Source organism: Gossypium arboreum, chromosome 6 (genome assembly GCF_025698485.1).
Source record: "Gossypium arboreum isolate Shixiya-1 chromosome 6, ASM2569848v2, whole genome shotgun sequence".
NCBI classification, from domain to species: Eukaryota; Viridiplantae; Streptophyta; class Magnoliopsida; order Malvales; family Malvaceae; genus Gossypium; species Gossypium arboreum.
Window position 1 is genome coordinate 13,867,546 of NC_069075.1, and position 25,340 is coordinate 13,892,885.

Sequence of the window (25,340 nt, forward strand, 5' to 3'; positions counted from 1 at the left end):
AACTATTCCAACTCAAATCTCGACAAAAATAGGGATCAAATTAATTAAAGGGATTTCAACAATAATGAGTTATGGGTTAATATTGAGGGTAAATCAATGAATGGGTTGTTAGGCTCAAGGGGTTCACTAAGGGTTAATTGTGAATGTAGGCTTTTATAGAGTGAGTGGGTTAAACCTAAGTGCCTTTATCATTTTGACATATCAAATTGAATGGTGTGGTCTTGACATGCATAATCAAGCAAGGTCTAGAATAACAATTCAATTTTGATGCACTTATAATGAAAGTGAGCATGAAAGAAATAATAGATGCTCTAAAGGCTCAAGATCTCACAAAAAATTATGGCTTTTTGATGTTTAAACTTGTGAATTCCAACTCAAAATAATACCTAAACCTGGGAGAAACAACCTATAAAATTTTAAATTCAAAAGTCAACTTATCATGCTTAATTCTTTAATATCTTAAAGTTTAAACAATCAATGCATGAATGCCTAAGTTTTAATTCAAGACATATCAATAAAAATCATAAATTAATCAAAATTCATTCTAATCATGGCATGAGAAGATCATATGAGAATTCAGGGATTTCTAATGATGGTATGAAAGACCTCCCCCATACTTAAGATGTATATTGCCCTCAATGTACAAAGATAGATATATTGAAAAAGATAGACTGATAATCATAAGATAGGGAGAGAAGAGAAACTTCTTGAATGATGAATGAACTTCTTGAATTGGGGTTATGGAGAATAATCAGCGTGAGAGTGGAGAAGGATACTCTGGTGGTGGTAGAGGTTTATTAGTCCATAAGTCTTTTCCTGGTGGAGTTTTTAGTTCCTATGCGACAATGAGCTTTGGAGCTCTTAATAACTGCGACAGAATCAGGACTATAAGGAAGCATAATTACTCGTAATGAAATAGCTGACATTAAAAATTGTTAAAACTCAAAATAAAATAGTAAAAATAGGAAATAAAAAGTAATTTCAAAATATAAAGATAAAGCTAAGATAGATAATAGGTGTTTATAGGGAAATTGGGGCACACGGCCGTGGGGCACGCCCGTGTGCCTTCGTTTCAGCCCGTGTGTTTTGTGGTTTTCGAAATTGGGTGTATCGGTGCTCTTGGCCATGTTGCATGATCGTCTCAATCTTCGTTCGCTTCTCCCACCTCCGTGTTAAATTGACAGGTTTGCCCATAGTTTCAAAACACGGGCGTGTCGCACGCTCGTGTTATTTTGGCAGTTTCACCCATGGCCATGTCGCATGGCTGTGGAAACTTATCGCATCCCGTGTTGGGGAAGAAATTTTTTCCCTGTTTTCACACTACCATATCGCACGGCCGTGTTTCATCCCGTGGTATGTGCACGGCCTACGGCACGCCCGTGTGCCTGGACGTGTGGTTCTGAAAATCTTGTGTTCTGTGACTCAGTTAGTTAATTAAATGTTAAAACTAAAATTTAAAGAAATTAATATTGTTAGTGCTCAGGTTGCCTCCCGAGAAGTACTTATTTATAGTCTAAGCTCGACTTACCTTTCTGGTGAATGGTCATGGTGGTTCGAGGAGTTTATACTCCTCATTCTTGATATGAATCCCATTAAAATAAGGTTTTAGGCGGGTATTGTTTACCTTAAAGGTGCCGAATTTGGGATAACTTACCTCGACTGTACCAAATGGGAAAATTCTAAGTACCGTAAGAGGAATTTTTTCATTCGGTTTGGCAGTGTCAATGTGAGGATCTGCAGCATCTAATGAAACTTTATCTCCAACCTTAAGTTGATTTGGTGAGGCATTGAGCTCGTTCTGGCGTAGTTTTGGTTTATCATGTTTTCTCAGTTTAAATGTCAGTCATTTATCTAACTCCTCGATTTGTAACCTTCGTTCTTCATGGGTAGATTCTTTGTTGTGGATTGAACATGGCTCATGTGTGTCCTTCAAATTTATTTCCTGCAAAATAGGTTGCACTTTATGATCAGTCTTAGTAGAACAATTTGTACAATCACCTTCAACTTTCGATGTGTTGTTCGGATTGCGAGCTTGAAGGGTGATTGTTTCATCTCCTACCCGAAGTGTGAGTTCACCTATGCCAACTTCAATAATTATTCTAGCAGTTACTGAAAAGGGTCTTCCCAAAATTAAAGGAACGTTACTATCCTCTTCTATGTCTAAAATAACAAAATCAACTGGGAATATAAATTTGTCAATTTTAACGAAAACGTCTTCAATAATACCCCTAGGAAATCTGACAGTTTTATCTGCTAATTGAATGTTTATCCTAGTTTGTTTGGGTTTCCCTAGACCTAGTTGCTTAAACAATTTGTAACGCATAACATTGATACTAGCCCTTAGATCAGTCAACACATTATTAACATCTAAACTACCAATTAAACAAGGAATCGTAAAACTCCCTTGATCTTTTAGTTTGTTGGGTAGCTTATTTTGAAGAATGGCTGAGCAAACCGCGTTCAGCTCCACATGCGACCTTTCATCTAACTTTTGTTTATTTGCTAGAAGCTCCTTTAAAAATTTGACTTCGTTTGGCATCTGTGAAAGTGTTTCAATAAACGGTAAGTTAATATGTTGTTTCTTTAAAAGTTTAAGGAATTTATCAAATTGTTCATCTGAGCGGTCTTTCCTTGTCGCACTAGGGTATGGCACACGAGGTTTATATTCCGGACTTACCAATTTTTGTTCGTTTTGGCCTACCTCATTCTTACCTTCGCTTACCACCAGTTTTGGCCTTGGTTTTTCCACTAGCCCTTCCTCATCTTGAATGGAAATTGTGTTGAGTTGCTTCCTTGGGTTAGATTCAGTGTTGCTTGGTAGGCTACCTTGTGGTCATTTGGAAATCAACTTGGTGAGCTGTCTAAACTGAGTTTCGAGCCCCTGGATTAATGCTTGTTGATTTTTGAGTGTTGTCTCGGTATTTTAAAAATGAGTCTCTGACACCGAGATGAATTTAGTTAGCATCTCCTCAAGGTTCGACTTTTTCTCCTACTGGTATGGTGGTTGCTGAAAGCCTAGAAGGGGTGGTGGTTTTTTATTTCCTTGGCCTCCCCATGAAAAATTTGGGTGATTCCTCCAACTTGCGTTGTAAGTATTGCTGTAAAGATTGTTTTGAGATTGAGGATTATTACCCATGTAATTTAACTACTTGTTCTTCATGTTGTGGCCATAAGGTGGGTATTTTGAATTGCTCGATCCACCTCTATTTGCTTCGCACTATATTATTGGGTGAACTTGTGAAGAACTAAGAAAACCATCAATTTTCTTATTCAAGAGTTCTACCTGATTAGAGAGCATGGTGACCGAATCGATGTTGTAAACACTGGCTGCTTTTGTTGGCTTTGTTCTCATAACTTGCCACTAATAGTTATTCAGTGACATCTCCTCAATAAATTCGTAAGCCATCTCAGGTGTCTTATTATTGATAGTTCCTCCAGCAACAGCATCAATCATCTGCCATGTCGAAGGATTCAGGCTATTATGGAACGTTTGAACCTGTAGCCAAAGTGATAACCCATGGTGAGGGCACCTTCTCAAAAGGTCCTTGTATCTCTCTCATGCATTGTAGAGTGTTTCTAAATCCATCTGCACAAAAGAAGAGATATCATTACGTAATTTCGTTGTTTTAGCTGGTGAAAAATATTTTAATAAAAATTTTTCGGTCATTTGTTCCCAAGTAGTGATTGACCCTCGTGGTAACGAGTTCAACCATTGTTTAGCCTTATTCCTTAATGAAAAGGGAAACAATCGAAGGCGAATGGCATCATTAGAAATGCCATTAATTTTAAAGGTATCACAAAATTCTAGGAAATTTGCCAAGTGAGCGTTGGGATCCTCGTCATGCAAACCTTCAAACTTAACAAACTGTTGTATCATCTGAATTGTGTTAGGTTTTAGTTCAAAATTATTTGCAGCAATAGCAGGTCTAACTATACTTGGCTCGGCTCCCATTAAATTAGGTTTAGCATAATCATACATAGTGCACGGAGCAGGATTCTGATTAACAGCAATCGCAGGAGGTAGCGGATTTTCTTGGTTTTCAGCCATCTCCTCAGTTGTGGTTGAAGTATCGTCCTCTTGCTCGTCCTTGTGTATATTAGGCTTCACCTTATTCTCTCTGGTTTCTGCGAATTGTTCGGTCGATCTCATCGTCAAAAAGTAGCGGTCCTGACAAGTTTCTTCTGGTCATAAACTAGAAAAACCTGTTAGAAGGAAATATGAGAAAAAATTAGAAAAGAAAATAAAAATTTAAGTTGTAAGAAAAGTAAAGTGGCTAAAGTAATAAAAATTGACTTTTTCTAATATCCTAGTTCCCCGGCAACAGTGCCAAAAACTTGATGCGTGATATTCGTAACAGGTTTTTAAAGATTTATAAATGACACGTTCTTGAGACTAACTTATTATCACGATTAAGGAAAGTGTACCTATCGAATAGTAGTATAGTTCAGCAAGACCGGATTGTCGAACCCAAAGGAACTACGAGTACTAGTATTTACTTCCTTTTTATTATCTAGCCTAAAATTTAAGAGATTTGGTTGTCTAAACTAATTACTAACTAAGAATGCACAGAAAAACTTGGGAAAATACTTTTGGGGAAAATTCGATTGATTGAGACAATACTTAAGGACAAATCCACCTAGACTTCATTTGTTATTTGACTCTGAATTAAACGATTTATTCATTTGACTTGATCCGTAGAAATCCCTAAGTTATATTATTATCTCTCTTGAGTCTAATAACGTCTAACCCTAGGTTGAATAATTGAAATCTCTTTCTAATAAACACCCTAGAATTGCATTAACTTGATCTATGGATTCCCTTATTAGGTTTCACCCTAATCCGGCAAAATCTTGTCACCCTATCTCTAGGTGCGCAATCAACTCCGCTTAATTATGACAATTTTACTCTTAGACAGGGTCTATTCCTCCTCTGAATAAGAGCTTAACTTGAATCAATATTCTAGAATATCAAAACAAGAATTAAGAACACATAATTAAGAACAAGTCAAATATTTATCATACAATTCAGATAATAATAACAAGATTTGTCATAGGTTTCATTCCCCTTAGGTATTTAGGGGTTCAGTTCATACTTATGAAGGAAAACATCTCAAAAGTATAAAGATAACAAAACATAAGAAAACCCAAAACTCCTGAAGGAACTTAAAGGGAGATCTCTAGTCTTGATGATGAATCTGGCTCTTGAGATGGATCAATCGGCTTCCCTTGAGTAATCCTTTGCTTCCTACTCTGCGTCCCCCCTCTTCTCCTCTTCTAGGGTGTATTTATAGGCATTGGAATGCCTAAGATCCCTCAAAAGTGGCCTTTTCCGAATAGGACTCTGCTTGGGCTTGACAGGGACACGCCCGTATGCGATTACTTCAAGAAGTGGTCAAGCCTGTTAAATAGGCATGGGCGTGTGGTCTACCCATGTGAGTTATGCTTAGATTCTGCCAAATTGACACGGTCGTGTGGTCTGCCGGTGTGAGGGAGTCCAGCCCGTGTTAATTTCGTACGTTGGCTCATTTTCTCCGTTTTTGGCCCGTTTCTCATTCGTTTCACTCTCCTATGCTCACCTAAGTATAAAACATGAAATTAAGGCATTAGGAGCATCGAATTCACCAAATCTAAGGAAAAATCATCCATAAAATGTGCTAAGCATGGGATAGAAATATGTATAAATTACGGTTTATAAATTGTTACTGTTACCGTTACTGTTACCGATTCGACACTTTGTGTGTCAAATACTGTTACCATTACTGTTACAAATTTAGCACTTTGTGTGTTAAATATTGTTATCATATCATATCGCCATTATCGACATGAGTTTAGGTACTGTGTACCATTAAGACACAATATACCATACTGGTGTGTTGGTTGGAATCCGTGTATCCGCCGAGTCTGAGTCAAGTTAATAGGGACAAATAAAGTAAATTTACTAATAAAACTAAATTTGAATGATATGACATATGTGAAAGGTGAGAATTGAAATAAAGAAATAAGAATGGTATATATATATTCAAATGATAACATAAAAAGATTGAATTGTTCATTAAGTGATGATAATTGTAATGTAAAATTATGTGTGTGATTTAATGTATTTAATTATAATTTGAATTATAGTGATACCATTGAGTATATGCATACTCAAATGTCTGATTGTTTCCGTCTATGCAGTTGTAGAAGTCAAGTATTGAACCAGCATCCAAAGCTAGACCCGACTTCAGTAAACTTTTGGTGATGTATATTTTCTTTTGATAATGTGGCATGTACATAGGATGTGTATAAAGGTTATTATATTTTGAATATAAATGGTTAAAATGTTAGTATTAAAAGTCTAAGAATTATAATGAAAAAGTTTATCCATTTCAATTTAATTAGTACATTGATAAATTTAAATTAATATTATAGTGATTGAGTTTGATTAGAAGGTATTTAGAATAGAAAATGAGCATGTGAAATGAGTTGGTTTAATTGGTTATGTTTGAAATGGATACGGTTTTAATTGCATGAGGTTTTATGTAAAAATAAGCAGAAATGCTGTCGAAATTTATAAAAATAAAAATAAAAATTCGGAGACTTGAATGAGTTTCGTTTCATTTTTAATACATGTTTTAGACTTCGAGAGTTCATTATAAGGACTTAGTTATTAAATTATACCATGAATGTTATTTTATTTGTGAGTTATTCATAAGTTGTCTGATATGTCCGGTAATGCTTCGTAACTCAGTTCTGAGGACGGCTCGGGGTTAGGGGGTGTTACATTGAAAGAAATTCCAAGTGACTCGTTCTTACGAAACTACGAATATCAAGGTATCCCATCACTGATACGTGGTGCCTCTCAACAGTGATACTACACATTTAAGCATTCTTCAGGGGTGCAAGATAATTCATCGAATACCCGAATCGTGTTCTCAAGCCAAAACTTGACTCTTTTAAGATCACCATTAACAGTGGCTCTGAATTCCTCAGCTCCATGTTTACTTATCTTATCGACTGGTGGTTTATTTAATCGCAAAGGATCAGTACCTTAAGGGATTATAGGGATCGGTTGAGGAACAAGTGGGGGTAGAGGTTGCGAAACAGTTAGGTTCATACGATGGTACTGTGTGGACCACTCGTTCAATATCTAAAAGAAGGCTTTTTTAGCCTCACCCCCATACTACTCATCACGGTTCTAGACTCTGTAGGCGTTGTCCCTTAAGCGGGAGCTGGTGCGATACTTTCTACGTCATCTGCTACAGCTCGTTCAGGATCCATTACTATATAAAAACACATTTGAAAATGTCAGGAGTCATCACACTATCACAGTTTTATATATGGCATGTATAGCTAGACTCACATACAGTACGTTAGTCCTAGAATTGACTAAATCGTAGCTCTGATACCATCAAATATAACACCCCTAACCTATAATCGTCGCCAGAATAGGTTAAAAGGCATTACCAGACTTGTAACTCAATTTAGAATAATCATTTATCCAAAACATCATAATTCTATCAATATACATTCAACATGTACTTAAATTAAGCATACAAAGCTTAAATCATGCATTTGAGACTAAATCGATAACATATAAAAATTTTAGGAACTTAGATAGACTTTCAACTTTTCAAGTGTCACATGCCCGTGTGAACAGACAGTGTGAATCAAACGGTTACTAGACACGCCCGTGTCACAGGCCCTGTGAAAAAATGGCATACATACTGATTTGCACCACACAGCCGAGGACACGTCCGTGTGCCAGGCCGTGGGAATATTAAGGAGGTTACTGACTTGGGTCACACGGTCGGCCACACGTCCATGTGCCAACTCATGTATCTAGGCCGTGTCAAACCTATAGGGTATACTGACTTTAATTCGAAAAGGTACCTCATGTAACACCGTTACCCGTAGCCGAGACCGGGATAAGGTACGAGGCATTACAGAACATAAACAGGGTATTTTCAGAAAATACGGGTCATAAAATTTCATTCCAAATTAAAATCGACCAAACAAAATCATTTTGTCCTTATCATGGACCTACGATGTCCAAAACATACATTAGAAGTAACCCAGGCTTAAACTTAGAAACTTTCTTAGAATTTTCTTAAGTTCTCGGTTTAGTCTCAGGTTACTTCTAATGTATGTTTTAGACCTCATATGTCAATGATAAGGACAAAATGATTTTGTTTGGTTGATTTTAATTTGGAATGAAATTTGATGACCCGTTTTTTTCAAAAATACCCTGTTTATGTTTTGTAATGCCTCGTACCTTATCCCGATCTAGGGTATGGGTAAGGGGTGTTACACCTAGGGGACACACGACCATGCAACATGACCGTGTGTCATACATGGCTGAGTCACATGCCCGTGTGGACAAAAATAAGCTATTTGCAAAGCCATTTTGCCTCCCTATAAATGCAAGCATTTACAAGCACAATAAACCACATTTTTACAACTTAAAAACAACCAAAATAATCATTTCAATACACATTATAAGCCATATCAAAACCTACCAAATTCATATCCAAATACCTATTTAACATGCATAATCCATTCATTTAACATCAACATATCAAGACTTCACTTGCATAATTTCATTCCATCATTCCTTACCAAAACACATCTTAATTGAACACTTAAATTCAACCAAAACATAACATCAAAATAAGCCAAATCACATGGCTTACCTATCTACAATAATATACCACAGTTATAATATCAAGTAACATAACTAACATCTTTCAAAATAGCCTATACATGCCATATTTACAAATATCCACAAAATCAAAAGTACCAATTGGAAATTGGATAGTGTGATGTGCAACTCTGACTTGTCCAGAACGAGCGAGCAACGAGCCTCTACAAAACATAGAAAAGAAACAGAGTAAGCTTTATAGCTTAGTAAGCCCGTATAATTCAGAATTAAACTTACCATTTATACGTAATCAAAGCAATACAAAAATGCAACCAATTCAATTATCCAACACCTAATCACAAGTATTCATCACATGTTAGTCATTTTACAAATACATGAAATCATCCATTTATACAATACTTTGTATCATTTCAAAGTCACATATCATATATAATATTATAACTTAACTTATCTGTATAAGCAGTATTTATGCCTGTTGAACTTATTAGAACTTCAAAGGATACTCGAGTGAACATCATCAATAATCGTCAATTCATTATTATATATGCTCTTTAGAGTCATGATCAGTAAGCTCCTCCTAAGCTGATGAACAGTAAGCTCTATCGAGCTAAACAGTAAGCTCTATTGAGCTGAACAATAAGCTCATACGAGCTAAAAAGGTAAGCTGCAATGAGCTGAAAATAGTAAGCTCTTACGAGCTGATATATCGGTAAGCTCATACGAGCTGTGGTGAGTCCGCAACAAATGCAGGAGCTCGACCAAAATAGTAATCCCAGTAACATGTCACTCGTATCCAATGAATTCTTACAGTTCAAACAGGGCTTGGTAACATATACATTATATCAATAAAGCGTTAAAATTTCAAGTATTTCAATTATACGTATTCAATTCAATAATTAAAAGTATAAAAAAGTTTGATTCAAATTATACAAACTTACCTTGTAACCTCGGATAAAATTATCGGCTATTCGTCCACTTTTTGTTTTCCTCGATCTAGTTCTAATATTTGCTTATCTTGATCTATATAATATTAAATTAACTCATTAAAGCTTTCATTCAATTCAATTTAGCCTAAAACATTCATTTTGTATAATTTACAATATTACCCTTAGACTTTTGACTACTTTGCAGTTTAGTCCTTAACACATAAAAATGTAAAATTACACAATTAGGCCATAACTCATAGTAGCCGAATTTCTTATATACTACTAGCAATCCATATCTTTCATTATTTCACACTTTTAACCACCTAATTCTACACATTTCTCAATTAAATCCCTATTTAACATTTTTGTCAAAAATCACTTTACAAAACTAGTTTAACTATTAAAAAATATTCAAAATTCATCATCAAATATCAAATAACTCAAATATTCAACAATGTAACTTCACAAAATCATGAACAAATTCAAAATTAAGGCATGGGCTAGCTAAAGTACAAAGCAACAATCTCAAAAAACGTAAAAATCATTAAAAACCGATCTAAAAACATACCTTAATCTAGCCCTCAAAGTAGCCAAATTTTCAAACTTGTTTTATAGCTTTCTCAAGCTTTCATTTTGGTGGAAAAGATGAACATTTGCATTCATTAACAAATTTTGTTTTAGTTAATAAATCCTAATAGCTATTTTACTATTTTAACCTTTGTAATTAAACCTAAAACCATCTATAACATGTCCAAGATTGTCTACTTACATTATAAATGGACTAATTACATAATAAGGACTTCCATATTAATCAACCATAGCTATTTAATACTTTTAAACAATAGAACTCAACTTTTACATGTTATGCAATTTAGTCCTTTTTACCGAATTAAGCATTTAAACAATAAAATTTCTTAACGAAAATTTTGCATAATTAATCTACCATGTTGTAGACCTTATTAAAATAATAAAATAAATATTTTGAATTCGGATTTGTGGTCCTGAAACCACTATTCTGATTTTACCTAAAAATGGGCTGTTACACAAGCCAAGCATATTCCTTATGGTGATTTAAGATTCTGAATTGGTTGTTATGTTGTCTTGATTAAGGAGGCTCATGTAGAAAAATGGGGAGAAAAGCTTAGTGGAAGGAACTGACATCTACTTCCAGGTGAGTTCTTCAACTCAGCTCTAATAGATGCTCTTTAACGAAGTCGTATGCTAAATAGTTTGTATTCAGACTTATATAGATGACAGGTCAACCATAACTGAAAGATAAGTTACTGTGTTGCTTACTGTAAGTATGATAAAGTACAAATAATGGTTATGTTATGTTGAGATAATGATGTGTTGTGCATGAATGTGTATAACTATGAATAGCTTGATTGTGATGCATGAATTAAATCTTTGGTGTAATGCATTGATGCTTATTTAAGCTATATGATTGGTAGGTAGTATGTATGTTATGTCAATGGAAATGTTGGCGCGTTATATGTTGTATAATTCCTAGTATTTATTGGCAGAATGTATGTATGATATGCATTCTAGTGTGTACTTATAAGAAGGTTCAGATGGTCATGCCTAGGTTTGGATATGCATTAAATTTATGTGGCTTTGAGGGAGGTTCGATTGGACTAAGCCAAGAAAAGAGATAATGATACGAAGACTCTACGTGCACTCATTTATGAGAGCCCTTTTATGGGACATTTGAGAGCCCATTAGGGGACGTATGAGAGCCTTTAGTGGGGCGAATAGAAGTTCATGACCATGGAATTACTGTATATGTGTGGAAAGTTCAAAGGGACTATCTATTTGGGAAGTTCGTCAGGACAGTCTTAATGTGGAAGTTTGTCAGGACGATCGTAATTGGGAAGCCCGTCAAGACAGTCTTAATGTAGAAGTCTGCCAGGACTGTCGTAATTGGAAAGTCCATTAGGACTACCTTATAATTAATTTTGTTTTTGCTAGTTACAAAAGGGATTCCGTAATGAGGGGACTTGCTAGTATGAGCTCGTCAAGCAAAAGTTAAATCTCTCGTAGTCTATTGCCTAAGCAAGCTCTATTGTGCCAAACGTATATGAAGGACATGACCGTCGGTCATGTCTATCTCAAGATTGATGCTTTGCAACTTGGAGATTTATCCCTAAGAACTTACCTAAATGGTTGTCTAATTCAAAAAAAAAAAAGACTCCCAATAACATGATCTGTTTTCAATATCACAGCATGGTGTGGCGAACTACCAAATTTTTTTATTCGATCTAAGTAAACAAACTTTCCTTATTAATCTATCATTTAGCCTTCTTAATAAATTTATATACAAGGGTCTTTATAAGAAACTACGAGGATCGTAACTCAAATTAGATTCTGTTGGATGTACTGCTAATAATAGTCCACAGTTGGGATTATATCCCAGAATCAGTAATGTAATTATTGGAAAAAGAGGGAGCAGTATTGATGTTGGGTTTCATATAGTCATATATGAATCCTCTGCTTGTGAGTTGGTTGAAATCAAATAGAGTTTAATGCCATCGAGAGAGAGGGTCTACATATAAAACAAAAACCACATCAGATGAGGTGGACACTACGCCAAAGGATAAACAAACTATCATACTACAGAATGTCAATAATAAATTTTCATCATAATTATATTGGAAGAAAAGGTATGAGAACTCACTAAGTTCTTATGGACTTACATTCGTGTTATCATTTATTGCAGGTTAAATAAAACAATTGAGTGTTCGTTGAGGGACCAGTCCAGAATTCTTCGTGTAGAGGCAATTGTTGTCACTTAGCCATCATATGTATACAGTGGGGCAACCTTGAGGTGGAACCCCAAGTCTTAGTCAAACTCGCATCTAGTCACATTTAGAATGTCAATTTTTACTTTGGCAAATAACTAGCATGTTGAATATTATATATTAAACATTTTGTATTCTAAAGTTAAATTTTATAACGGTTAAGTATATACACATTTATTGTGATGTTATTTTAAATAGTTGATATCCTATCCATATCATGTAAATATATATGAATCTAATCCTATGCAACAACAAGTAGATATTTGGTTTATGAATCTAATTGCATTAAAATACATTGGCGGCCTAGGAAATAAGTTTTCATTAACTTAGGAATATGTTGTAGATTCGGATATTGCGGGTAACACCCTATAAACCAGATCCATTGATCGAGTCATGTATGGGGTGTTACATAAAAAAGGAAAATGATCCTGTAGATGACTCCCCAATTGGTGATGAAACTCAGAAGATAGAAGAGGAAATAGTCGAACCTAAATTGAAACAAAGTGCTAACTTAAGTGGTTGATGGTCACTAAACTAACAATAAATACTAACAATAAATATGACAAAGGCAAGCACACCTATTGAATAGTAGTATAGCTACGGTGAGTAAAGATATAGTATCCATGAGGGCTAAAAATATTAGTAATTACTGTTTTTCTAAGCCAAAAAATTGGAGTGATGTGTTTTAATTTAAAATTACTAAACTAATTTAACTACGAACGCAACAGAGAATTAACCAAGGAAATAATCGAATGTTAACCAATAAGATAAGCAAGACCTAGGAAAGAATCCACCTAGATTTCACCTATTATTATGGATCTAAATTAAACAATTTATTCATTTGTGTCTTGATCCGTAGAAATCCCTAGATTATGTTAATATCTCTTTTGAGAGTAAGAACAACTGACTAAGAACAACTGACTCTAGGTTGATTATTTGAAATCTCTTTCTAATTAAAACCCTTATTGTCGCATTTACTCGATCTATGGATTCCCCTATTGGATTTTACTTTAATATGGTAAATTTATGTCGTCCTATTTCTAGAATTGTATGCAACTCCACTCAATTATGCTAGATTTACTCTTAAACATGGACTTTTACTCCTTTGAATTAAGCACAGTAAACATGAATTAATATCCCAGGAATATTATTATAAGAAATAAGCACACATAATTGAGAACAAGAATCAAGTATTTATCATATAAATAAAAAATCAAATAATAGAATTCATCTTAGGTTTCATCTTCCCTAGGTATCTAGGGAATTAGTTCATAATCTTGAATAGAAACATCTAAAAGTTAGAAAAACCTCACAACATAAAGGAACTCATAAAAACTTCGAAAGAAATTAAAATAAGATCTTCAATTTTGATGGAGATCTACTTCCAAGTTGATTCCAATGGTGTTCTTCAAGTGCTTTCTTCGATCTTCTCTTATGGCCCCCTTATGTCTTCTTCTAATTAGTATTTATAGACTTTAAAATGCTTAGAAAGCCTAAAAATTGTGTTTTTTCACGTATTTGGAAAGTAGGGTGCGAAATTGACATGGGCTGGCACATGGACACATGTCCAGACCGTGTGGCACACATGGGCATATGTTCAGCCTGTGTGGAAATGCCCAGGTTGTGTGGCTCTTGAAAATAACTTTATTTGTCTAATTTTGACTCGTTTTTTGCTCCGTTCACTCCCAAATGCTTTCCTAAATGTAGAAACATGAATTTAAAGGATTAGGAGCATCAAATTCACTAATTTGCATAATTAATAATCCAAAAATGCAGTAAGAATAGGATTAAAATATGTTACTTTTATAGCTTATCAATGGTAAAAGTGTACCATTTCCATCAAGGCTTAAGAACAAGAAAAAAATGGACAATATTAAATTTGTAAGCTTCTTAAACTTATTTAAATCCCTAAATGTAAATTTACCTCTGTTTGATCTTATTTATAAAATTCCTAAATACATGAAATTTTTAAAGGAAATAATGGCTAGACATGGGAAACTTAAAAAAGGGGAACAAATTGATATAAATGCCTCATATAGTGCTCTAATAACTAAGAAGATACTCCCTAAGTTTAAAGATCCGAGGAGTTTCATGATTCTTATAGAGATAAGGGAACTGAACTTTGGGATGGCCCTATGAAATTTAAGGGCCAACATAAATTTAATACCCTTATCTATCTATCAAAAATTAGGCTTAGGGGGAGCTAAAAACCTGACCGATCACACTATAGTTGGTTGATAGGTCTTTCGTACACCCTAAAGGTGTATTAGAGGATATGTTGGTCAAATAAAATTTATATCCCCATAGATTTTGTAGCCGTTAACATCAAAGGAGACCTGGAGATTCCCATTCTGTTGAAAAGATCATTCTTAGTCACATCGAAGTCTACCATCAATGTAGAAAAGAATGAGTTAATTATGAAAATCGATAGAGAAGTGGAAGTGTTCAAGTCTGGTACTTCCTCAACAAATGAGGAACATGCAGGGTACTTAGTGGAGAATTGTGATGTTTTATTTTATTGTACCACTAACAACCTTGATCGAAGGTACTATCAATGCTTAATGTATGCAGAAAGTGGATTGGTGCTCGAGCAAGGGACAAATGGAAAGACTCAGTTGGAAGGGACACTATTAGACTGATCAGGACAATCGAGATCAAGATTGGAAGTCACTGAGAAAACCAAAGAGCCTATCAGATGACTCCAGTAGCAAAACTTAATGTTTAATTATTGAACTTCAATTTCTATATAATTTGTATAACTTTTAATGTTTGAACTTATAATAATTTTTATATAGGAGTAGGAGATAGTAAAATAAGAGTTAAGCCATGATAAGTATTTAGGTCACTTAGAATGATGTGGGAACTTTAAAATTGAGATGATTATGTTGTAACACCCCCAAAAATAAGATTTTCCAACAATAGAGTTGATGTCGCGACATGGAGCCATTAATGTTGCAACATTGGCAACAAACTTGAATATTTGAACTTTCAGAGGGGATGTCACGACATTGCACATTGGTGTCGCGACACTGGCCTTTGAAGTAGAATGTCGCGACATTAGAGATGTGTTTCATGACATCAAGTCGGGTTCTGCAGCAAAATAACTGACTTGATGATGTGACCCAATGCTAAAACATTAAAAACCCATCGATTTTACCCTTTAAAACCTAAATATAAAACATAGTTAAACCATTTGCCAGACTTAAACTTTCTCAAACTCTTAAAACCTTCTCCCTCATTAGATTTTACAACACTTTTTTTTTGGTTTCTCTTCTCTTCTATTTTGTTTCTTTTTGCAGGTTCTCAAGGAAGCCCACATTACAACAATGTTCTTCTTCCATCTCAAGGGTGTTAGCAACAAGTTTAAAGGTTCTAAACTCATTTTTGTTCAAAACAATTTTAGTTTGTTCATAGATTTTAAGAATAGTTGTTTGGTTATATTATTGGTGAATTATAGTTTTACTGTAACACCCCAATACCTGATTCGATCACTAGGTTTGAGTTCCAAGATGCCACATTTGGTGCTGGAGCAACTACCATGACACCTTATACCCGACCTAGTTGGTGGATCCGAATATAAAATGCCACATTTCGTTGCTGACGCAACCTACTTTTTTATCTTACTTTATAGAAATAAAAGCGTAGTGGTAAAATTATTTTATTAAAAATTTCGGCAACATTTCTGCTTATTTTGCATAAAAACCATGTAAAAATTCAGATTTCACAATATATTCATATTCAAATCATCTCCCAAATCAATTCCCAGCACTTCAAACTAAGCATATCACACTAAAACCATTTAATTGACTAATAAAATTATAATTATTGCAACCAAATGTTAAACCTTTCATGCCACATATACTTAACTATAGCCAAATGACTCTACTAATAATAACTAAGTACATGCCAACTTGAAACAAATATATATATATATATATATATATGAACTTTGTTGAGTCCAATATTTCTCAATTGGATGCTAACAACTTTTGAGTATAAAATCTCAAAATACACCTAACCTGCATATGAAAACAAGACCATTTGGTGTGTAATAACTTCAATGCTATTATTATAACTTACTCAATATAGCATAAAATTTAGATGATTGGACTTAGTTGATTTGTTTCCTCCTTAGGCCAATTCAAGTATGTTTCATATAAAAGTTTATCCAATACATTAATATACATATGTATCCCAAAAATACAAAATATGATATTTCACCTAACCAATTTATTTAAATTAACTTATTAACACTTTATGCTAACGATGTATGCAACCTTATTTGATTTTGTCTCATTTCATCATATCGCATTGCATTACCAATTTGAATTAAACCATTTTTCCTAATCAACATTTATATTCGTTAATACATAATTCAGACTTGAACTAATTCACAAATCATACTAATACCTTAATTCGACATCCAGTGCCTCACCAGTACAACTTGAACCAAACAAATTGTACTATGCACTCATTGGTTCATCTGAAGCAATAATCATCCCCAACATTTATCAGAACATCCAATGGTTAATGTGCCCAATGCTCATTGACCTATAGTCGAAGTAATACTTGTGAAAATCCATAGTTGGGAACCTCCAAAGAAAAATGCGTCTAGCGCTTATCGACTTATAGTTGAAATGATTTATTTTCATTATGTTATATAACATTCTATTTATTCACAAATTTTCCCAATAAACACTACGATAATCTATACTCTGATTTCATTCTAAATCCAATTACCCATCTATTGATCTTAACAATATCAATCCTTCAATCAACTATCTTTTCATACCAAACGTACCATGATTCTTCTTAGTTCCAAGCCAATTTTTGCAGTTTCACCAATTCATACTATTTCCAATTTTTATTCAATTTAATCATTTTTCAGTATAGCCAATATCTATATAGTAATTCAATTCAAATAATCATATGTAGCTTTCTTTGATAATTTAACGTTCCAAACAATGAAAATATGTAAAAATATTTAATTAGTTGAGTTATAGAAATACAAATCTGAAATTTCAAGCTATTCAACAGTGGCTTTAGCTTTTCCCTTCACTCTTGAGGAATCCGAGTCGATGATAGCTACGAATTAACATAAACATAAAATACCATCAGTATTCAACCCAATTCAAAATTAATTTTCATTTCATATAATTTTTTTATTTTATTCAATTTAGTCCTTAAAACTGAAACAAACATAACTTTTAATTCTAAGCTTCGATTTACAATCCAACTTCACTTTCATCCATTATAAACCCTCTATTATCTATTTCTATCAAAATCTCATAACAGCTCTACATGATAGTCACTTTAATTTCTCAGGTGTAAAATCTAACAACTAACTTCACAATCTAGCCTTTTTTCATGTCTACACTCAAAATCTATCAATCTAACATAAAAAACATGGAGAAATCATTAATGAAAACTTTATAAAACCTTAACAGTTTTGTTGCCAAAGCTTGAAATCCCTAAAGCAAAATTTTCTCTAATTTTTTTCTTTCTTTCGGCATAGAAGGTTGGAGAATACCATCTTCTCTCACCTTCCACTAAACCTATTTGTTACTTATTTTGTTTTGTTTTATTTTTAAAAAAATAATAATAATCATTCATATCCCACTTACCGTCCACTAAGCTTTATTTCAACATAATCTAATTGATATTTTAAGCCTTTCGATTAATTACAACTTAAGTTCCTTTAGTTATTCTCTAATTAAAATCTAAAGTAATTGCATTTTACAATTTAGTCCTTGGATTAGATTAAATGTTCCAATTAACTAAATTACTTATCATTAATTCTATTCATTTATAAAATAACTCCATAAATATTTTTATTAATTATTTATGGAATCATTTCACTAAAATGAGACCTCGAAACCATAATTTTCGAAACTGTATCAAAAAAATGGATGTGCCATGTAACACCCCAACCTGGCCTAGACGTTATGGCCGAATCTGTTGAGAGTGTCTTTTTTTAAAACGCATTGACCTTAACACCATTCCAGTTATTATCTATTACTTAGTTCAGGAAAAACGTGGACTAATTGATTTGCTTTAAAACATTGCTTTTACTCGGAAGCTTTTGAAACCCAATAATTTTCAAAAACGTTATTATTTACGAAAAATCTTAGTTTATTTTAGGAAAACGGTACTTTGTTACATTGCAGTTTATAAATCCATAATCAACAGTTCAAAATCCAAAATTAAAAACCAAACAGTTCCAAAGTCTCTTATACATAAAATACCAACAAAACATAAGCGATGTAACTGCAAAAGCCGTAGATAAGAAGTTCGGTAGTAGTGGTCACGTTGTATCAATCCGTTAAGTCTGGGGATTACCTACATGGATTAAATAGAAATGGGTGAGTTTTCACAAACTCAGTATGTAATCCCTACAGAAATCACACATACAGAATACACATCAAGGACCATAAGTAAACAGTTAGAGGCCGGAGCCCTTTACAAAATCAGTTAGGGCCTTAGCCCATCCGATACAGAATGCAGATAGAATATCAGAATCCTTCCCACCAGCCTCTACACACCATCTCCGTCCAACCTTACACAACATGTGGGGATAAAATCGACCCACCCATCCCTACACACCATGTTGTATCGAAATGCGGCACATAATCGGGATAATTGCAGCTGAGCTGCCAAATATCAGGCTTAAAAGCCTTTCAGAATACTTCCTCCCAATAACATCATCCCAACCCCAATGCAATACAACATACAAAAATGACATGCTAATAAGCAATTTATCAGATCATACATTCAGTTCAGATATCGCAGTTCATGCTCGTTATAGAAATCAGACAGTCAGAATACTCAATAAGGGGTCTAAGAGCGCTTACCGACCCTACGATAAGTCTACAGTCGACTTGGGCAACCTGTGCAACCTTACAAATCATTTCAGAAAATGGGCCCACACACCCATATGGCCTGTTCGTGTGGGCCCACACGCCCGTGTAGCCCACACAGCCCCAATTGGTCGAGCCCATGTGTCACACACGACCTCACTGGCCATCACATAGTCGTGTCATGTCCCCGTGTATTGCGCGCATAGCCATGCTCGTCGATTACACATCCGTGTGCTGTCACACGGCCTACCACACAGGCGACCACACGCCTGTGTGGCATCGATAGATTCATTTTTCGACTTTCGTTGTTTCTCTCTTTTTGTGATTTTGGGTACACACCTATTACGATTTTGCTACAAGACCACTTTTGCCACCCGAAAACCTAATAAAGAAGCATCCAAAACTGATTTAGCAATCCTATCAACAAAATTTCGACAATAGCTTATCAACAGTAACTTGACTTACCACCAACAAAACCCTCTGTTGACACTGTTAAAAAGAAATACGAGATTTACTGCTCAGAGCCCCCTCCTATGCCAGTAATTGAATAAGGATACATTACTCATCAATTGATAAGAATTTCATGATAGAAAAGAAGAGAGAAACCTACCAAACCCACGGGAGTGCTAATAAGTGTTGCAAAAACAAAGGGAACAAATGGATGAGGAAAAACGAAGAAAGAGAGGAGGAACTCAAAGAAATTTCAGCAAGGGGGAAAGGAAGAAGAATAGATGGCTTAATTTTAGGAAAAAAGCCAAAATTAGAAAATGGGAAAAACAAAATGTTTGATAACTTCCCACTAATTCACATCCTAACCACGAACCAAAAATATAAAACACCCACTTGCAATGCAGAGATTCGAACATAGGACCTCTATCTCACCAACACTCCACTTATCCACCAAACCAACAGGCCCATTCTGATATAAACTTATCAATAATTAAACATAATCCTATTGAGCAAGGTTAAGGCTTTATTCAGAAAAACCCCACAATTCAACTCATGTAAGACTTGGACTTGGGATCTGTAATACCTCGAAAGTTTTGACGATAAGATATTATCCTTGATATAGTAAAATAAGGAAATAAAGTGAGAAAAAGGGAAATTTTGAGTTTTGTCAATATTGGGAAGTATATTATGATATATTAGTTCAAGAAATGACTAAATTGTAAAAATGAGAAAAGTTTTGTTGTACAAGAGTAAATACTCAAAAATTGAGGGGTTAAAGTGTAAATATAAAAAATTTGAATGACCAATAGTGTAAATATTTTAAGGGTGGAATGATAAAGAAACTAAGGAAAATGGATGAATTAGGACCAAATTGAATAGGTGAAGAACTATAAGGGACTAAATTGTAATTTTACCAAATTAAATGATTACTCAAGGATGAAATTTTAAAAGATAATAAAGGGAAAAATGGTCAATTGGAAGAGAGAGAAATCTAGAATGTAATGATGATGTTGATGATATTTTATAATTATTTAATTAGATAAATATTATTTTAACGAGATATTTTATTATTTTATTATTATTTTATTATTAATTATTTAGTATAAAAGGAAGGAAAGATGAAGAATTTTCATCATCTTTCCCATGCACTAACATGAGAGGAAGAGAGAAAGAAAGAAAGTTTTGCTTTGTTTACAATTTGGTCCTTCTACCAAAAATTCACCATTTTCACCCAAAAATCAAAAGAATTTCCATAGCTACCAAGAGAGAAAAATGTTAAGGAGACCATGGGAAGTTAGACTATCAAGTTGGATTCAAGAAATGGAAGTTGAAGGAGAGAAAAAATCAAGATGAAGATTGAAATCAATAGAACAAGGTAAGAACATCATGATTTCAATATATTTTTAAGTTTGATATTATTGAAAAAGCATGGGATTGATGTTAATGTAGAGTTTCCTTACATATATTCCTATGTTCCTGATATGTTAGTGAAGAGAAAGTAAGAGAAAATGATGAGAAATAGTGTAGAAAAAAGAAAATAAGGATGTTATAAACATGTTCATTAATATCTTGCACTAAAACAGTTTTTGGACAGCAGCAGTGGTCTAACTTTGAAAAATCACCAAACATTTTACAAATTTAATTAGAAGTTTAATAAAATATGAAATTAAATCTTATTGAGTCTTGTTTATCATAGAAGAAACAGTGTAAGCAATGGAATTGTAAATCATGAGATATCATAAATTTTGTGAGACAAGGTCAGAATGAATTCGGGTTCCCCTATTTTAAATTTAAAAAATCGTAAAAAAATGAATAAAACTAATTAGGGGCTTAAATTTATATGTTTATAATTTTGAATGAGTCTATTTTCAAGAGAAACAAACAGAAACATCATCTGAATCCTGCATGAAGAGATAATTAATTTTTAGTGAAGATAAGTCAGAACTGCCAGACAGCAGAATAGGGGTTACTTTAAAGAATAAACTGTACTTATTGGCTTAATCAGAAATTCTGAAAATTTTATGGTAAGAAGATATGTAAGTCTAGTTTCACGTAAAATAAACAGATCTTAATTTTGAGTTCTGTAACTCAAGATATAAATAATTTAGTGACTATGATACAAATGGATAGTTTTGAATATACATATAAGTACATAGTAAAATTTTTGATAATGTTACTAGTAGCATGTTATATAAATCAAGGATGTGGAATGGAGAGGAGAAGGAGAAAAATAAATATATGAATTTTCAACGAGCAAGGGTTTTGTTGGGTTTTTCACACAGGAGGAAAAATGAACTAAGTTATCCGGATGAAATATGAAGCTCTTGTTGAAGCTAGAGCAACAAAGTAACAATTCCGGATAAATTATGAAGCTCTTGTTGAAGCTAGGGCAACAAAATAATAATTCCGAATGAAGCATGAAGTAAGTTTGAGATTCAAGGACTTGGGAGTTGCTACCAAACAGACAGAAGCAAAAGAGATAAAAAAATTGAGAGAAGTATTTCATCCGAGTAACATATATACTGCTATTTGTCGCCACCTTTAACAGGTTTAATTTTAAAATGAATAATTTGTATGTTTTAGACTCAGGGACTAAAATGAATAAAAGAAGAACTATAGGGGCAATTTTGTAAAAATGTCAAAAATGACCAAAATGAAGGAAATGAATTGTTTTATTGATTAAATTAATAAATTGAATGAAATTATTAATTTGGATCAAGATTGGGTTAAAATCGGGGGAAATGAAAAATTTACCAAAATGCCTCTGAATCTTAATATTTTTGCAATTTCACCAGGTAAGTTTGTGTAACTTGAATTATATTCTTAAATGCTTGAAATGTATGTTATTGATGTGAATATGATTTGAATGTTCATTGTATGAAAATTGATGAAACATTGATATATTTGATACAAAAGGGAAGAAATTTCAGTTGAATGAAAGGAAAATTCGATGGATCTCTGAAAAGAAATTGACGGTAAAAAGGATCTAGCCCGGATGGGTGATTCTATCCTGATATAGCCCTCCCGAAGAATACGTGTAAAATGGATTTAGCCCGGATGGGTAATCCAAATTAAGGTTTGAATTTAGCCTGTATTGGCAATTTAGATCCAAGCTTATTAGAGTAATTGTCATTCCAGGGGATTTAGCTTGGACTGGTAATCCCACTGTAAGTATGAGGTTCGCTGGAGTGTGCTTTCTGAAATGAAATGTGTAAGACCATGGTTGAAAGATACCATGGCAACATGATATGAAAAGTGTAAGACCATGGTTGAAAGATACCATGGCAACATGATATGAAAAGTGTAAGACCATGGTTGAATGATACCATGGCAACATGACATGAAATGAATAAGACCATGGTTGACAGATACCATGGCAACATGACAGAAAATGAGTAAGACCATAGTTGAAAGACACTATGGCATCATGTCGAAGATAAATAAGATCATGAATGAGAGATGCCAAGACATCTGTTAAACAACTAATATTGAGGTAATATGTACCAGATGACGAATGGTTATATGAATTGGTTATACAAAATGGTTGTGTGAAATGTTTACAAGAATTGGTCATATGGAAATATATGTACAAAATAGTTGTATGAAATAATTAAGAAGATAGATAAATGAAATAAGTATAGGTACATAGAATTTAATTTATGTTAAGTTTGATATAAACTATTCTTGGAGTAAATATACATAAAATATATGGAAATGAAGGAGCATGAAATATTGATATAATGAAATGAATGATATATACTTATGAAGAAATGGTAAGAGAATGATATGTTTCATGACATGTACATATATGATTATCTTTGATATGTTGATACAAGGAAATTATGTAAGTTAAGACAATTATTAAACTCAAGTGTGACATGTTGAGAAAATAAGTATATCAATGTTGAATTTATATGAAATACGTACTAGTATACTAACAATGTTGTTGTTTGATGCTTAGACAAGTGCCAAGCTATTGATTGAATGGTAATATATTTATTTATATGATGTATTCAATCGGTAAGTATTTAATTGAAATTTTTTAAGTGATCTGCAAATTCTAGTAATGCTCCGAAACCCTGTTTCGGAGACAAATTGGGCTAGGGGTGTTACAGGATCTCTCACACACCTAGAATACTTAACCAGTGAAGCAGATACACACTTGTGTCACAAACTAACAGAGCATAAATAAGCAAGTTTTGGGGAGTTACAACTTTACCCCCTAAAAGAAAATTTTGGCTTTGAAATTAACCTAATCAAAAAAGGTGAGAATATTGCAGATGCATCGAATCCTTCGGCTCCCATGTGGCCTCCTCAGTGCCATGATTCCGGCACAGCACCTTCTCTAAGGGGATAGACTTCCTTCGCAGAACCTTAATGTCACGATCCAAAATCTGAATCGGCTCCTCCTCAAACGTCAGATCTGGTCTAACCTCAATGTCCTCCACCAACACAATGTGCGTAGGATCATAGCGGTAGCACCTTAACATCGAGACATGGAACACATCATGAATGTGATCTAACTCTGGAGGTAGCTCCAATTGATATGCGACTACTCCCACTCGTCTCAAAATTGGATATGACCCAATAAATCGAAGGCTTAGCTTGCCCCTAGACCGAACCTCAGAACCTTTTTCCATGGCGAAACCTTGAGAAAGACAAAGTCTCCCACAGAATACTCTATCTCTCGACACTTCAGATCCGCATAAGATTTCTGCCTATCAAAAGCCGCTTTCAGTCGATCTAGAATCAAACGGACCTTATCCTCAATCTTTGAAACCAATTTTGAACCCAGAATACGTCGCTCACCTAAATCAATCCAACATAAGGGAGTGCGACACGCATGCCTACACTGATGCCTCGTAAGGTGCCATCTGTATACTAGACTGGTAGCTGTTATTGTGCGAACTCTGCTAAAGGCAAGTACTCCTCCCAACTGCCTCAGAAATCGATAATACAGCCCCTCAACATGTCCTCCAGTAACTAGATCACCCTCTCCGACTGACCATCTGTTTGAGGATGGAAAGCAGTACTGAAGTCTAATCTTGAACCTAGAGCCTCATGTAGTTTCTTCCAGAACTGAGACGTGAAGTGAGGATCCCTATCAGAAATGATAGAGACAAGTACCCTATGTAGTCTTACTATTTTAATTGTAAATTTTAGCCTATTTTTGCAGAGAAAAGTCCATCCTGACCGGAATTAAGTGAGCAGACTTGGTCAATCGATCCACGATGAGCCATACAGAATCTTTCTTAGTGGGTGTTAGAGGCAACCCACTAACAAATTCCATCGTTGCTCACTCCCATTTCCACATCGATATCTTAACCGGCTGCAACAAACCCGAAGGTAACTATTATTCAGCCTTAACTTGCTGACAAGTCAAACAGCGAGCAACGAAGTCAGTAACCTCACGCTTCAACCCTGGCCACCAGTATAATTCTCACAGATCTCGGTACATCTTGTTCCTAGCAGGATGCATAGCATAAGGGTTACTATGTGCTTCCCTTAAAATCAACTGCCTTAAATCCCCATCATTCGGCACATAAATTCGACCGTGGAAACATAATACCCTATCACTGTTAATCCCAAAATCAGTAGTAACACTACTCTCAACCTGACAAAAACGCAACTCAAGAGACTTATCCCGCATCTGTTTACCTCTGAACTG

General features: G+C 34.3%; 1 non-coding gene across 1 annotated transcript; it reads left to right on the plus strand.

The window, feature by feature from the left end:
- The first annotated feature begins 3,512 nt into the window (after positions 1-3,512).
- On the plus strand, positions 3,513-3,619 carry LOC128294367 (small nucleolar RNA R71). Its single transcript, XR_008284679.1, has one exon. It is a non-coding gene; the product is annotated as a small nucleolar RNA R71 (small nucleolar RNA).
- Positions 3,620-25,340: the final 21,721 nt, after the last annotated feature.